The sequence below is a fragment of the Lagopus muta genome, chromosome 10 (assembly GCF_023343835.1).
Source record: "Lagopus muta isolate bLagMut1 chromosome 10, bLagMut1 primary, whole genome shotgun sequence".
Taxonomy (NCBI): Eukaryota; Metazoa; Chordata; class Aves; order Galliformes; family Phasianidae; genus Lagopus; species Lagopus muta.
The window spans coordinates 8,342,967-8,358,604 of record NC_064442.1 but is presented as its reverse complement, the minus strand read 5'-3'; the positions used below and the strand labels follow the sequence as shown (position 1 = coordinate 8,358,604).

Genomic DNA, 15,638 nt, shown 5'->3' with positions numbered 1-15,638 from the left:
ATGGGCATCAGGAAGCTGCCTCTCAGCCTTAGAAAGGGACTGCATTGAAATAGCACCTATTTTCAGTTCTGAGAAAATGCTCTGTTTCAAGGTACTCCTGGCTGCTGTTATCTCCACATCTTGTGAATTGCCTTGGCTGGGGAAATCCAGCTGTTTCTAGTTTGCACAGGAAAGGAGCATAATACACAGATTCAGCAGGCTTAATATTTTACCTCTCAATGTAATTGTTAAACCGAAGCATCTTGTCATGAGTTGAAAGATGGTAGAGTGTCTTTCTCCATTAACTCTGTAGATTTACTTGTGCACAAATGTCTTCTGTACATTCATGTACCGCATTTATTCAGTGCCTTCTTGGGCCCATAAGCTGCTTTTATTCCCTGAGGGCGGCATGCATGTGCTTCTCAAATAACACAAAACTGAAGGCTATTGTATAGAGGCTCGTGGAAAGGAAGGCTGATCTTTAACCTATGCATTCCCAAGTTATGTAGCAAAATATGGACTGAAATACTTGAACGGTTATACTTTTAAGCATATTTACTTAACATTCATGCACTTTGACTCTATCTTTTGTTTGTAAATTAAATTTGATTTCCCTGTGTTCTACAATAGCTCTGTTTTATTTTTCCTGGCAGAAAATCTCTTTCCGTCTGTCCTTCAGTTAGTCAAAGGTAGGATTCTCTCCCTGAGAGAGAGATTAGTTTGTCTCATTGGAATTTTGTGCTGCAGGATGACAGTCTTCCCTGGCACACAGTAAGCTCACCACAATCCGCAGTATACATGAAATCATAATCAAAGACAGATGCCTTTCCCTGTTATAAATAATCACTGCTGCTTGCATAGACCAGAAAAAATCCTTGTTTAGACTGCTCTCACTTTCTTTCTTGGAGCTCTGTATTTCCCTTGGCCTTCCCTTTTTTCATCTTTTCTGTCTCTAATTCTAGATATTTGCCTAAGGAAATAAAAGGAATGGGGAAAGTAGATCTTGGCACTCTCTTAATTCTCAGAGGATTACCCTATGGAGTGAAATTAAATACACATGACATATAAAAGGGAATGGCCTTTTAATTTATAGCAAAAATCCCAGTTCACAATAAATCCGTTCTTTCCTGTTTGTTCGTGTGTACGATGAGAACATGTCTTATGCTTCTGAGATGCTGTTATAAAAGCTTTGTTCTGTGTTGGATTAACTCTTCTGAATTGGTGAATGGTTTTATGTAAATATCAAATGGCAATTGTGGATATGCTTTTAAATTGGTTATCAAATTTACTCGCATTTCAGCAAAGTTCAGTGTCATCTATTTTAACAGCTTCTTATAAATTACAAATTGTCCTCGGGTAGTTGTGAGATATCTGAGATGTCAGGGCTCCAGCAGGAAAGCCTCTTGGATGGTATTTTCAGATGAGTTGTGGAAAAATTCTGCTTGCAGTAGATGCTATTAAGAACTTTTAACCTTGGTGAGTGCACCAGACACTGCTGAGCTTTTCAGCTGCAACCAAGATGCATCTTGTTTAGATTGTCAGCACTAAACAATGTGCAAAGGTTTGGCTGCAGTGTTTTGCATTCTATGCTTCCAAATTCTTGTGTTTTTTTTTTTCTTTCAAATATGTATAATATCTCAATGCAGGGACTGTGAAGAGAGCATTACATGATTGACTGGTTACTGCTACACTACCACCATTGAGCTCTAATCCTTTAAATATCCAAGCACTATGGGGTCAAGTTCTTGCTGTGCTCTATGCTCTTACAGGGATCTGTCGTTAAGAAACAAGATCATTTTGCGCTGCAAGGAGACTGAGTCAATGTGCTGGAGGTATCACTTTTACTCTATTAGATTATACTGCTGTAGAAATATGCTTGCGAAGTGTGCTGCAGTCTGTTCCTAGTAAGACTGAAATTGGTGGCACAGCAAATCGTGATTTTTTTTTTTTTACACCATTCATCAGCAAAACCTTCTAATGAGGAAAGTAATTTAAAAAATATCTGGCTAAGATGGGCCATTATGGTGGAACAGCAGGATTTTGTTTTTAAATCCTTTTAGATTGCCATATAAAATCACCACTGTTAATGGTCTGATAAAATGGTCCCCCTCCACAAGAACCAGCACTTTGTCCTCAGTAGTTGGTCTTGTGATAATGTGAGGGTTAAGAAATAGTTTTTTCCTTTAAAGCATGTGGACCAACTGCACTATTGACCACTAAAACTCTTGGTTTTCTTTGCCTTGTAAAAAAGAAATTGCTGTGATGCCTTCCCTATTAGTATTTATAGTTTTCTCCTTTACCTACTGTCTTCCTCCTCTACCCAAGACCATAAATACACATTATGGGACAAAGGACAGTCTGATCAGTTTGCCCTTGAAACATACAGGCTCAAGTTGGTTGACATTAGTTACGTTAATCATCTTATAGACTCCAGGATTCCTAGCAGAAGCCTCATCTGATTCAAGTAATTAATCCATGCATCTGATAAACACCCAGTCCTGGAATTAAGGTGACTTATACCTGTTGTCACTAAAAAAATGGTGGCAGATACTTTCAAGTCAGCTAAACTGGCTTTTACATCTTGGTGCTTGGCAAACTGGGTTTGTCTATCTTAATTTTACTCTGTGTTATGGGAATTGCTTGAGAATATAATGATATGAAAGTTGAAGAAATGAAATCCCTCAGCTCCAGTTTCATCTTGGTAAGATTCATTTTTTTTCTTCCATAGCTAAAAGGATCTGGCTATGTTCAGCCACTTACATTTTCTTCTTGTTGAATTTGCAGATGGTTGGTCTTGTAGGAAAGGCACAAATCTGCTTGCAGATTCTGTTTCACGGCATGTTCAACTTTGACACTGTTCTCTCTGATGATGTGGGGCTAGCAGAGAAAATCTTATGCAAGCTACATGCTCAAACATCACCAAAATTCTTGCTCTATCTGAAATGCAGCAGAATCTTTTGATATCTTTGTGTTAGAAAGCAGCTTGTTTCCTCATAGCTGATCCTCCCTGTTTTGGATCAAGTCACGGCAGAAACATCACGCTGAAGAGAATTGTCCAGTACATATTTACACTCATAATCTGTTGGACAAGCAAGGCTCCTATCACTAGTGCTATGTGCCCTGTGTTGACTTTCCAGTTCAACTGAGTGTGGCTTTAACCTTATGTCTACACTTATAAAACCAAATCATTAACTATTCTCCATTCTCTAGAAGAGAATGTCACCTCTGCCAAAACTGGGCAATATCTTTTGTGCATCTTTTGTGATGCAGTCTGTGCATAAATAAGTCTGTTGCTGCTAAAACTATCCATCAGACTGACTTTTGAGAACATAAGTATAAGCAGTTGCTTTTTAGTTAGTAATGGTATGGTTGACCTAATGCACTACATTTGCAATCCTTCTGAATGATGTCACTTGAAAGTAAGTTTCTCTAATTCCACCTTTCCTTCAGTTAATATAGGATAATTGTAAACTGAAACCCAAGCAACGGTGATTTCATCCTGTTACACAACCAGGAGGCCTGGCCTAACATTGCTCATCAAGTAGCCAGCTTGTCTGTATAGGAACTGTAAGTGAAGAAAATCATTCACCATTTGTGCGTAGGAATGCAATAAGGACACTGTAAATAAAAGCTCATTGCAAAAATAACCAGTTATAAGGCATCTGAACATTCCATTCTCAAGCGTGAGTTTTTAACCTTTAGTAAGTGCTGTATACATCACAGCTAGGATGTCTAGAACTGTGTAAACCTACGTAAGGACGTGCACAAGTCTACATCACAAAGTCTGTTTGAAGAAAGATGTTTTGGAGGCAAGCAAGAGTCAGTAGATCAAAGCAAGATGGGTGGTTGACAATGCAGAGAAGACCTGCAGCTCTATTTTCTGAGGCTGTATGTTATGTATGGATGCAGGTGTGGGTAAGTGGGAATGGCCAGGAGCAGGGACAGAGGCAGGCAGAGCAGATTGAGGAACAAAGATGAAAGGCAGAAGCAAAGTGGCTCAAAGCTAGCTTACTTGGGGAATTCACTCTGTCTAGCATGTTGAATTTCAGGTCATCTCTGTCTTACTTTCTGAAAGCCCTGAATGGAGAGATAGCCACTTCAGGTATTACCAAGGCTTTCCTTAGTTGTTCCTTCTCTTGGCAGTTTTCTGTGGAGCTGCCAGGAAAGCAAAACCCTTTCCTTTTAATCTTCAAAAGCATTATCAGAAAGTTAAGAGGCTGGGATTAGTTTTGTTAATAAATGCATACAAGGGAACTCCTCTGGGGCTTTCTAATTTTCTGACTATTTTCTTTAATAGATGATGCATTTCTGCCCTCATTCTGCAATACAGTTGGGATTTGTCTGGTCCTTTTTCTTGTTGTGGAAGAGTAGGGGGAAGAAAAATAACCCAGTCAGTCTGCTTCTGAAAGATCTCTTTTCAAGACTTCGGCTGCAGCAATTTTGTGCTTTCCAAGGGCATTACTAAGACATTCAGCACATCCCCCAAGGTACTGTGGTCAGTGCTATTGGGTTCCTCCAGGGAATAGCAGCAGGGATTGTAGCTCTGTCAGATTAATGTGGGCTAAGATCACCATCCCTTGGGCTAGCTGGCTGGTATGCCTTGGAGAAAGGAGCAAGGCTGTCTAGGTAAACAAAAATCCTTGAGTGATAGTGAGCTGACATTCACACACATTAAGAATCCTTATTTCAAACTGCTTAAGGCTGTGTGAGCATGTGTCTCAACATATCTTTGTCCAATCTCAGCCAGCGTCTTGCAAAGCGAGCAAACACTTGAGCAGGTCTGGAATTTCCACCTGGGGAGGAAGACTTTGCACACAGCCCATCAGGCAGCACGTCGGCCTCTGTCAAAACCAGGCAAATGGGTTCAGGCTGAGCAGTGATTTTGTGCTGGCTGCAGTCGCCGGTTATTCTGAACCCATTCATAAAGTACGGTTAAAACAATACGCTTTTTCAAGAGCTTGAAACAATTAGGTGCATGGATCTAAAATAATGCACTTCCATAGTAGCTACGTGTCGCTTGCTTTGACTGTACTCCATCTGTGCAAACATTATAACTGAAATAATTTGATGAGTAGTGGAAGAGAAATCAGTTATTTCATTAATTATTTGGTTGCACAGATGGACCTGTAATCCCTGCCCAGATGCAGTAAGACGTTTTTATACAAGCAGCAAAGTAGGTCTTTAGATATCCAGTTACAGGTCTCTACAATAAAGTTGTTATTGTCAAGACCCCATTTTGAAGATCTTTTTTTCTTTTCCCCCCCCTTCTTCTCTTCTAATGTCTCAGCTTTTTCCTTCTCAGTTCAGTAACAGAATCCCTTCAGCAGAGACCTTGTGCATCGCTTTGATAAAAGCATTTGGAAAGATCAAAGAGAGAGAGTGACTCAGCTGGTGGCCTTTTCCTTCAGAGCAGTGGGTTTAGGCCATCTCTATACTACAGATATTGTTGGATAGAGCAACGGCAAGACAGTTTTGATTCAGTCTCTGCTGGGCAGATCTGTGCTAGAAGAAGCCTTGGGAGCAGATGCAGTTTTTCCGGGTCTGCTGCATGTGCAGGAGCCTTCGACACTTGTACTGTGGTGGCATCCACCTGCCTGCAGTGCTGTTGCTAACAAAATCTCCACATGTACTCAGAAATTGTTGCCAAAATAACTGTGTTGCACAGGAGGCAAAGCAACTGGGCCAGGAACTAATATAGGTCTATTGGCAAAAACTTTGGAGGAAAAATATGCTAAAATACTGCTTTGGTGTTGGACTATCTTCTGTTTTAGCAATTAGTTCAGCCTATGCTGGCACAGAGACTCATGCTGATGCAAGTTGGTTGTTTTTTTTTTTCTTCCAGCTGGAATAAGTTTATGGTCTATAGCTTAATTGTATCTCATTTGATGGAAGAACTGGATGGAAAAGCAAGACATTAGTGTCTTCCAATTAATTGGGATTTTAGATAATAGAACATTGATTCTATGCTAACTTTCATGTTTATTACTGACTTCACTGCTGTGAAATCAGGTAAGTGCTCTTTAGGCACAGGGTTTGTTGGTTTCAATAAGAGCACTTACCTTCAATAGTATGTGTCTATGAATGCTATTACCTAATACCCATGTCTCTCTGAATGAATATGGAGTTTATTCCCTTCCTAACCAGTCCTGGACTTTTTTGGCTTTTATTTGTGAGGTTTTTGCTTATGTTGACAATGTTTGTAGATTTTGCAGAGCTTCCTGTAAAGGATGTTTTTATTATGAAGCCTTTTTGAGAGCAGGAAAATGGAGGCTTTTTCGTTTCCCACTGTTGCGTTCTTAAATCAGAATAAGCAGAAAGTTGGACTTATAAATCACACAAGTGGATCTACAATGACAAAGGAGTTGTAGTTCTCCACCATAAAGCATATAGTCTGGCAAGATGTGCAGCAGGTAACTCTTACAATGTGAAAAATGTAGACAACCGGAATTAACTGCGACCAAATGTAGCCTGGAACCAAAGCTGTAATTTATAATATGGTCAAGAATGCATTGCAGGCTCCTCAATCGATAAGCTAACGAGAAAAAGCTCTGCTATTAATTACAAATCAACTGGGTCAATATCCTGTAAGTGAAAGATATGAAATTGCTAACATTCGGGTTAAACTTTTTTTTGCCAAGTGTATTTATAAAACTTGTATAGAATATGATATTTATTTAAAAAAAAAAAAACAAAGCTCCTTTCACTGTTCAAAAGCAGCTCCTTGTATGCTGATTTCCTTTTGGTCTGAACAGTCAGCAGAACTGACTGTTTCACCACGTTTTCATTTGTGCGTAAAAGAACTGAAGGCAACTTTTACCTTCAATTTGAGACCTTGCAATGAAGCAAAAGAGCAATAAATGGGACTCTCGGGGTGATGCTACCCATGAGTTAATTGTAAAAACATCTGAAATACTGAGAGTTTGTGACCAAATAATTCTCTTAGTAGATAGCAGGACTTGAAATTTTCTAATCAGTGATGCTGGCATTTTAATATCTTGCCACATTTATAGAAAGAGTCCCAAAAATGGCAGCTGGGGAGTGAGCAGGCAAGCTAATGCTTATATTTGAAAGTAGTTTGTCATCTGCATGGTTCTCCAACTTCAAACAACTCTGTGCTTTTATAAATTGCAAAAATGGAAGTGCTACTTATCCGGAATCCTTTTCATCTGGCAGTGATGATTTTTTTCATATCCGTGTTATAACACTTCTGTTTTTTATTAAAAAGACAAAAGACAATCATTTCCAAGGAGGAAATAATATTATTAAACATGTGAATCTCTCATTTTCTCTAAGATAAACTTGTTTTATGACCTTGCTACGTAATTTTGCTCTTTTTTTTTTTATATGCGCAGTGAAAATCTGAGGGTTGTATTGAAATTATGTACAACAGTAACAAGAGTTTAACTGAATGGTAACTCTTCTTGAACTATAAAGCATTCAATGGTATTTGGGTAATTCCAACAAAATGTTGCTGGCCTAACCAGGTTGTGTGGAGTTGCTTGGTTACATTAAAAATGTCCTAGTTCTGATCATTGTTGCAAAGAGAAGCAATTTTTTCAATGCACAAACAAGGAAAGCAAACCCTGCCCACACAATGTTCCTGGTTTCACCATGGAAATTCAAACCATAATAGCCATGGGAGTTTTTGAGATGTGAACGGCTTTTGGTGAACAGTGTCCCTTTGTTTTCTTCATCTCTTGCGGTAGACTGAGTCTGTGCTTTTCAAGTCAGTCAAGGAAAATATCAAAGTCTGGAGAGAGAATCTGGGAAGGGTTGTGGAAAGCAATGAGCACCAACCTGCCAGAAGAGGGACTTTTCTCTCCGAGGGGCAGATATCTGGAGCAAGCTGTAGCAGGGGGTATAGGAGTAAGGGTGTTCATTAACTTTGTAGACTTTTGTATTTTGATGCTCAAATTCTCTTTGTTGCTGATTTATTTTTATTATTATTGTTTGCTCTGGTAAAAAGGCCCTGGTGCCCATTTTTATTGTTCAAATAGTAATAAATCCAAGTCTTTTCATTTATATTAGAATACTAGTGTTCATCAAGCTGACTGCTTCAAATAAATGTTTTTTCTAGCACTTTAGTTGATCACTGAGTTCAGGGTTAAAATACCAGAATGTTTGATACAAAAATATTCCGAGCCTTGAGTCTTTTCTTACGTTTTGGGAAGCATGCATAATGAAAAACGTAGCAAATGTTACGAAGTGTTGCATGGCTTTAGAAAGAAAATGTGTATGGCTAACAGCTTACATCATCTGAAATGGCAATGATGATGCTTAGATTACTATTATCAGCTTTAATTGCAGCTCTATGCTTTTTTCGTCTCAGTTCAGTGCAATTAAGTTTCACACCTGAAGTCAAGCATTTCATGCAAATGTTTGAGGAACAATGACTTGTATTACTTGATTGGTTTCCTGCCTTTTTTGTAGTATGTGCAAGCCTTAATGTTTAGAATATTTTCCTTTTTTCCCCTTATTTCCAGATTGTCATTGTTAAGAAAGAGTGACCCCACCTACCCCAGTCCCAATGAGGACAGCAGTAAAGGAAGGATTCTTCCTGGAGTCTTGGCTGTCCTGTGGGTTTCATTAGATTTTCATGAAGCCTCTTCAGTCTGGTCTGTGGTTTTCTTTTCAAGTAGCACATTGCTATGTTAGGCTAGCTCTGATGAGGCTAGGAGACTTAAATCACCACCAAACTTTCAAGGCTATAGATAGGAAGCATAGTCTGACTCCCCATGAATAATGTACTTGGCACAAAAATTCCAGTTTGGTTACAGTTTGCTTGGAGCAAATATGGAATCTGTTTCCAGTCCTTTTTATTTTTTTTTTTCAGCCTCCACCAACAAAATATTTTTTGGTAGAGTATATAATAAAATGTAGATACTATAGTGTATTATATACTATAGCCATTAGTTTAAAGGTAGAAAATAAGAGAACCCTAATGAAGGTTCATGAATCCATTGAAGAAAACCTTTTTTTTGCCATGGGAAATGTGTGATGTTGCTTGCAAGTTATCCCAGTGCCAAGAATTTCCTGGGTCATTTAACTTCTTCAGTGTATACTATATGCAGCCATGAAGTTTTCCTGCCATTTATTTTTCTCATTTGGGCAATTCCATGCCTCCAGAATTTTAGTGTTTTTGTCTTGGTTGTTTCATCTACCTGAAGACAGAACTCTGATATTAGTTGCTATTTTTCACCTGCAGTGACAGTGAGAAACATTAGTTGCCTTTTACTTGCTCCCTCTGAAAGATGGATTTATTGCATATTGTATTTTTAAATAATATTTCCTAAAACAAACAAACAAACAAAAAAACCACATCAAGAATAAATCAATGACATATTCACTTTTAATGCAACACTGAAAGACATTATTGCTAATTATTCAATTATTTTCTTAGGGTGAGACTGCAAACAGTCTTTAACAACTTTAACAGTCGTTGCATGATGAGTCCACTGGCATCGATCTTATGATGTGTGGCGGAAGAAGACAATCCCAGTATCATCACCTTCATAAGGAGTTTGTAAGGGATGCATCACAGATGAGTTGAGGGAGCAGGGAGATGGAGACATTGCCTTGGAATATGGAGATAGAAGTTATTTCTTGTCATATGGTATGTACTGGTATTTCAAGACTTGCTTAGCAGACTCTGTAAAGCCAGTGGTCCTAGAACAATATTTGAGAGTGAACTGCAATAGCAATATAAGCAGTAATACAAAAGTCTTTACTCTGATTTTATAGGCTCTATATATTTTATTGTTTTAAGGACTGTGTCATATTGTCAGGTGAGGTCCCGGACGACTGGAGGAAGGGTCACGTCACTCCCATATACAAGAAGGGGAGCAGGGAGGACCCGGGGAACTACAGGCCGGTGAGTCTCACCTCCGTGCCTGGGAAGATCATGGAACAGATCCTCCTGGACAACATGCTCGGTCACATAAAGAATGAGCATGTGATCCGAGACAGCCAGCACGGCTTCACCAAAGGAAGGTCATGCCTAACTAATCTTGTGGCCTTCTATGATGGAGTGACGGCATTGGTGGACGAAGGGAAGGCGACCGATGTCATTTACCTGGACCTGAGCAAGGCCTTTGACATGGTCCCCCACCACATCCTCATCTCCAAATTGGAGGGAAGTGGATTTGATGGGTGGACGACCCGATGGATAAGCAATTGGTTGAAAGGCCGCAGACAGAGGGTGGTGGTCAATGGCTCTATGTCCAGGTGGAGGCCGGTAACAAGTGGTGTCCCCCAAGGGTCTGTCTTGGGACCGGTGCTCTTTAACATCTTTATTAATGACATCGATGAGGGAATTGAGTGCACCCTCAGCAAGTTTGCTGACGACACCAAGCTGAGTGGTGCGGTTGATACGGTGGAAGGAAGGGATGCCATTCAGAGGGACCTCGACAGGCTGGAGGGCTGGGCTCGGGTGAACCTGATGAGGTTCAACACGGCAAAGTGCAAGGTTTTGCATTTGGGCCGGAAGAACCCCAGGCACCTGTACAGGCTGGGAGGAGTGGTCCTTGAGAGCAGCTCGGCAGAGAAGGACCTGGGGGTCCTGATGGACGAGAGACTGAATATGAGCCAGCAGTGCGCTCTGGCAGCTCGAAAGGCAAATGGGATCCTGGGCTCCATCAGGAGAGGGGTGGCCAGCAGGGACAGGGAGGTGATTGTCCCTCTCTACTCGGCTCTTGTGAGGCCCCATCTGGAGTACTGTGTCCAGGTGTGGAGCCCTCAGTACAAGAAAGACATAGAGATTTTGGAAAGGGTCCAGAGGAGGGCAACTAAGATGATCAGGGGGCTGGAGCACCTCCCCTATGAGGACAGGCTGAGGGAGTTGGGCTTGTTCAGCCTGGAGAAGAGAAGGCTGCGGGGTGACCTCATTGCAGCCTATCAATACCTGAAGGGAACCTACACCCAGGAGGGGAGTAAACTCTTCAAAAGGGCTGACGACAGCAGGACTAGGGGAAATGGTTTTAAGTTGAAGGAGGGAAGATTTAGGTTAGATGTTAGGGGGAAGTTCTTTACTAGGAGAGTGGTTAGGCCCTGGAACGGGCTGCCCAGGGAGGTTGTGGATGCCCCGTCCTTGGACGTGTTTAAGGCCAGGTTGGACGGGGTCCTGGGCAACCTGATCTGAATATGTATGTTGGTGGCCCTGCTAGGCAGGGGGGTTGGAACTACATGATCCTTGGGGTCCCTTCCAACCCGGGTGATTCTGTGATTCTGTGATTCTGTGATTGTAACGCCTTTTAATAGCTGAGCAGATGACAAAATAGAAAAACAGAGCAACATCATTGGTATGATTGTCTTCCAGTGTACAGACATGTATTTGCATCTAAATTTCAAAGGAAATACAGCAGCATCTTCTTTTAAAAGAAATTATATTAAAAGATAATATCCGTAGTTTATATGGCCCCTCTTCTGTTGCCCATTCATCATTTCCAGCAAGGGAGATGACTTTTATGTTGGCAGATGACATTAAGCAACAAGTAATGCTCTGGACAGCAACCCTCCAATAAAAGGGGAAGGCATGCGGTGGGAAGTGTGACGCGTGCTGCTGCTTATATCCACTGGGCTTAGTTAAAGTAAGCAACTAGATAAGATTTCTTGCTTTGATTTCCAAGTCTGCTGTTACTTTGTTCCATCACCTTGGTCAATTCTGTTCTGTTTACCTAGCTGTAAAATGTGTTCCATAATATTTATTTGATCTGCTGTGATTAAATCTTCTGTTACTAGGTTAGGTCCCCTCTGTTCTAGTTATTGTGTACATCTATAAGTAAGCAAAGTATCTGCTCCAGAAAAGGTATTGCCTTCATAAATAATGAAGGTGGAGGCACCGAGAAATTCTAGGATGTGTTATGGGAAGTTGGGCAGCTGGGAGCTCAGCTAAATAACACGGTCTTTTTTGCAGGAAGGTCAGGAAGTGTTAGGCGTTGCCTAGTAGTTCATGAATAAGTATTTTACCCACTCTTTTTTATGAAAAGGATAACTTCCTTCTTCAATCTGTCAGTTAACAATCTGTCAAAAGGACTTTTGGAAATTCCTGAGAACTTCCAAAAGCTATCAAATGAGTCCACTTAAATCATACATGGTTTTTATGGGATCTGTATGAAGAAAGGCATATAAAATAAATTTCCGATAGGAGGAAGATTTAAAAAAAGACATTTATTAAAATACTTTTTTTTTTTTTTTTTTTTTTTTTTTTTTTTTTTTTTTACTCTTTAAAGGAAGAGGCAATGTGTTACAAATTATAAAATGAACTCACATTTGCACTTTCTGGAACCGGCTTTAGCAGCCATGTAGATTTATTTAAATACTGTATCAGGAGTCAGATACTATTTCTGATTCAGCTTTAAAGTTAAAAATACAGATGTTTATGACTTGTACTCCAGACAACCCATAACAAAGCTCAGCATTGTTGTTCAGTTCTTAGCAGGGAGCAGTGTAACGATGTACAACCTGTGTTGCTTGAAACCAACTTAAATATCTATAAAACCAACTATAAAAACCTACGCTGTGTAATGAACCCTCCACAACTCTGTTGTGTTTTGGTGTTGTTTTTGTTGTTGGTTTTGGGTTTTTTGTTGTTGTTTTTTAAGATGTATGTTAGTGTTAGGACAGTATCTCTTTGGTATAAGCAGTAAATACAAATTAAGTCCATCCCTTCCCTGTTCAGTGAAATCATGGCACAGTATTTTGAAATGCTGCCAGTTTCAGGTACAAACAGAAGTGCTGTTAGATCTGGCCTGCTACTGTAAATGTAAACCATTAAAATGGTGATTAATGAGAAATGGATGGAATTCAATCCTGCACAGGAAATTCAAGGACCTAACTGGGAAGGGAGGTATGAATTCATGCCTGACTCTGGGGCCTGACTGTTCTTGAAACTTGATTCTCCTCTGCCTTGGGGTCTGCAAGAAGTTAGGGAAGATCAATAGCATTTGATTGTGTGCAATCAAACAGGCATTGCTAATCACTGGTAATTTGGTTTTGGAACTGCATTCTGCCACCTCCACCCTCTTCTCTTTTCTCAGCTACCAAATTCACTTTACTTTGTTTTGCTTGTGATCTTTTTATCTAACATGCTTCTATGGTTTGTTATTTTCCTTCCTTACCCCCTCATCTAACCTGATGAGGGGGTGCTTTTCACCATTTACACCTCCTTTTCCAAAGAGAGGAATCATCATCAGAGTCCAGGAGAAAAGCTTGTCCAGCATTAAGTGCTAGACTTCAGCTAGGAGATTGAAAGTAAGTGGACTGAAGAGCAGTTTATTTCTGCTTTCTTGAATGTGGGTAAGAGAGAGATTGGAGAGCACTTGTGCCTCAGGGAGACTTGAGAGAATAAGGAAGAGATTTCTGCTGAGCATTTCATTTTGCTATCTGAAAAACTCTGCTTAATCTCATTCTTTCCTGATATATCTTTCACCCTTTTTTGAAATGCTTTTGTTGTTGCCTTCTTAAGACTCACACATTTCTTGGTTATTTTCTTATTTAAAGATCATAATCATCATCATCTTCTAATCATGGTTGATTTAAAGACTGTTAGTTCATCTTTGCCTCACCTTCCTCAGCTGTAAATTAGCAACAGAATATATGCCTGGCTGTTGCTATTCCATTCAATACATAGAGTGTGTGGCATTATTGCTTCTATGTTGTTACTTACTGGTAATCTTCAATCTACTATCTTACTGTCCCAGCAAGGTTCCCCTCTAGACATTCATTCCAGTTTGCTCAACAATTTTTTTCTTCAGAAATACTCTTTTCCCCTGTAGTTTGGAAACAAATTGATCTAAGAGCAAAATCTGGCTTGGGATATGTTGACATGGATGGCACATTCCTTAATGCTGTATTTATACGATAATAGAAGAGAGTTATGGCACTTAGACAGAAGACCTTTCGAGAGGTTCTTCACCATCACTACCAGAAACAGCACAAGATCATCCTGATCCCACCCAGGTAACTTGCTACTTCAGCAGCAGTGCTGTGTTCTGCGGTTGAGTTGTAGTTGTGCAACAAAATTGACAAGAAATGAGTAATGTAGTTGGGTTGAATTTCGTTAAGTTGAAGTGTATCATTTTGTTTAAAGAGTTAACGTGGTAACAGATTTTATGTGTGTATTAATGAATAGTTTCAAATTGCTGTAATTGCACAAGATATAAATTACAGTAATTGTGTTCGCTTAAGTCTTTCAGTGGTGATGGTGCCATCATTTCAGTGTCACATTTCTAAGAATTTACTAATTTCTTTTTGTGAGCAATTTTGACGTTTTTATAATGTACCTTAATGTCCATTGCACTTGAGGGAGACAAGTAGCACTTTCAGCAGGATAAAAAGGTACTGAAAAGCGTGAGAATTTAGTGCAGATGGATGTGCAAATACAGATACCTCTATCAGAGTAATCCCTCAGATAACCGTGAGTCCATCGTGAACTTTTAGAGAGAATTGAGATAATTATGGCAGTGAAAAAAGTTGTTATTTTCCCACAAATTTAAGGGCCAATGGCTATAATATTTAGCTCCTGTTTTCACTATAATTAGCATAGCATCTGTAAGCCAAAATGAGAGAGGGGTCTGCTCTGTAACATTGTTCTGGGTGTCGCTCCTCTTGGTGTAGGTAAGGATGGAGAACTGCTTTGCACTGGGGGTAAAAGCAGATTCTTACTGCATCAGAGATGCTTTTCTACTTTTGGGATGATGTGTCTAAAATACTTAAAAAATAGAATAAAATAAAAAGTGCTTTGCAGGTCACAAATATTTCCAAGCTTCTTGATTACTTAGTCAACGCACTGACATCTCTGACCATATGACATTAAATAATAATAAATAATAAATACTTATATGTAATTATGAGAATCATATCAAGAATTATAGAATGGCTTGGGTTGGAAGGGAGCTCAAGGATCATGGAGCTCTAATCCCCACTGCAGGCAGGGCCGCCAACCTCGACATTTAATACCAGACCAGGCTGCACAGGGCTCCATCCAACCTGGCCTTGAACACCTCCAGGGACGGGGCATCCACAGCCTCTCTGTGCAGCCTGTGCCAGTACCTCTGCTCTCTTATAGTAAAGAATTTTGAGAAATGGATTTATTGTCCAGTGCAATCTTTATTTCCTCTTAATGACTGGCTCTGTTCATCTGGCACTATGCAAATAACTTTATTATCAAGGAGGAAAGCTAACAGCCTTTAAGGCTTAAATTCTGTGAATGATGCCCGCGAGAAACTCCTTAGAAAAACACTTCTGGTGAATTCAGTGGAACTCTTCATGTATCAAAATTACTCACACAAGTGTTTGAGAGTAAACTGGTACTGTTCCTCTCCCACATTTCTCCTGTTCTTCTATCATGAGAGCAAGCCAGCACATGGACACCAAAGGGCATTTTTTTTTAGTCTAATATGTACTAAATAAGGATTTAGTCTGAACTGCAAAACTGCTTTGAATCTTTCCAGAAACTATTAATTCCTGCAAGCTTTTTGAATTTTTCTATTTATTTCATAGCCTTTAGTTCTTGATTTAAATCATCTGTAGTGTTCCTTCTAAGTGTGTTTTCTCTCTATTTAATGTTTATAATGTACACTTATTGCAATTTAACAAACTCTACAGTTAGCTGTATTTTACTTAAAGTGAACTTATTACTTTAAAAAGGTTCTGGAATTAAT

The 15,638-nt window shown here is 39.7% G+C and overlaps 1 protein-coding gene across 5 annotated transcripts in view; it reads left to right on the top strand.

Annotated features, from left to right (window-relative positions):
* The window catches only part of TMC3 (transmembrane channel like 3), a 305,047-nt gene that overhangs the window by 241,531 nt on the left and 47,878 nt on the right, over positions 1 to 15,638 (top strand). The window contains exon 1 of one of the 5 annotated variants that reach the window (XM_048955801.1): positions 9,565 to 9,592. The exons of 2 other annotated variants lie outside the window; for them this stretch is intronic. The gene's annotated coding sequence lies outside the window, so the exon portion shown is untranslated. Of the gene's footprint in view, positions 1 to 9,564; positions 9,593 to 13,830; positions 13,936 to 15,638 lie in introns of those variants that run through there. 2 more of the 5 variants (XM_048955800.1, XM_048955797.1) reach the window with 2 other exon arrangements.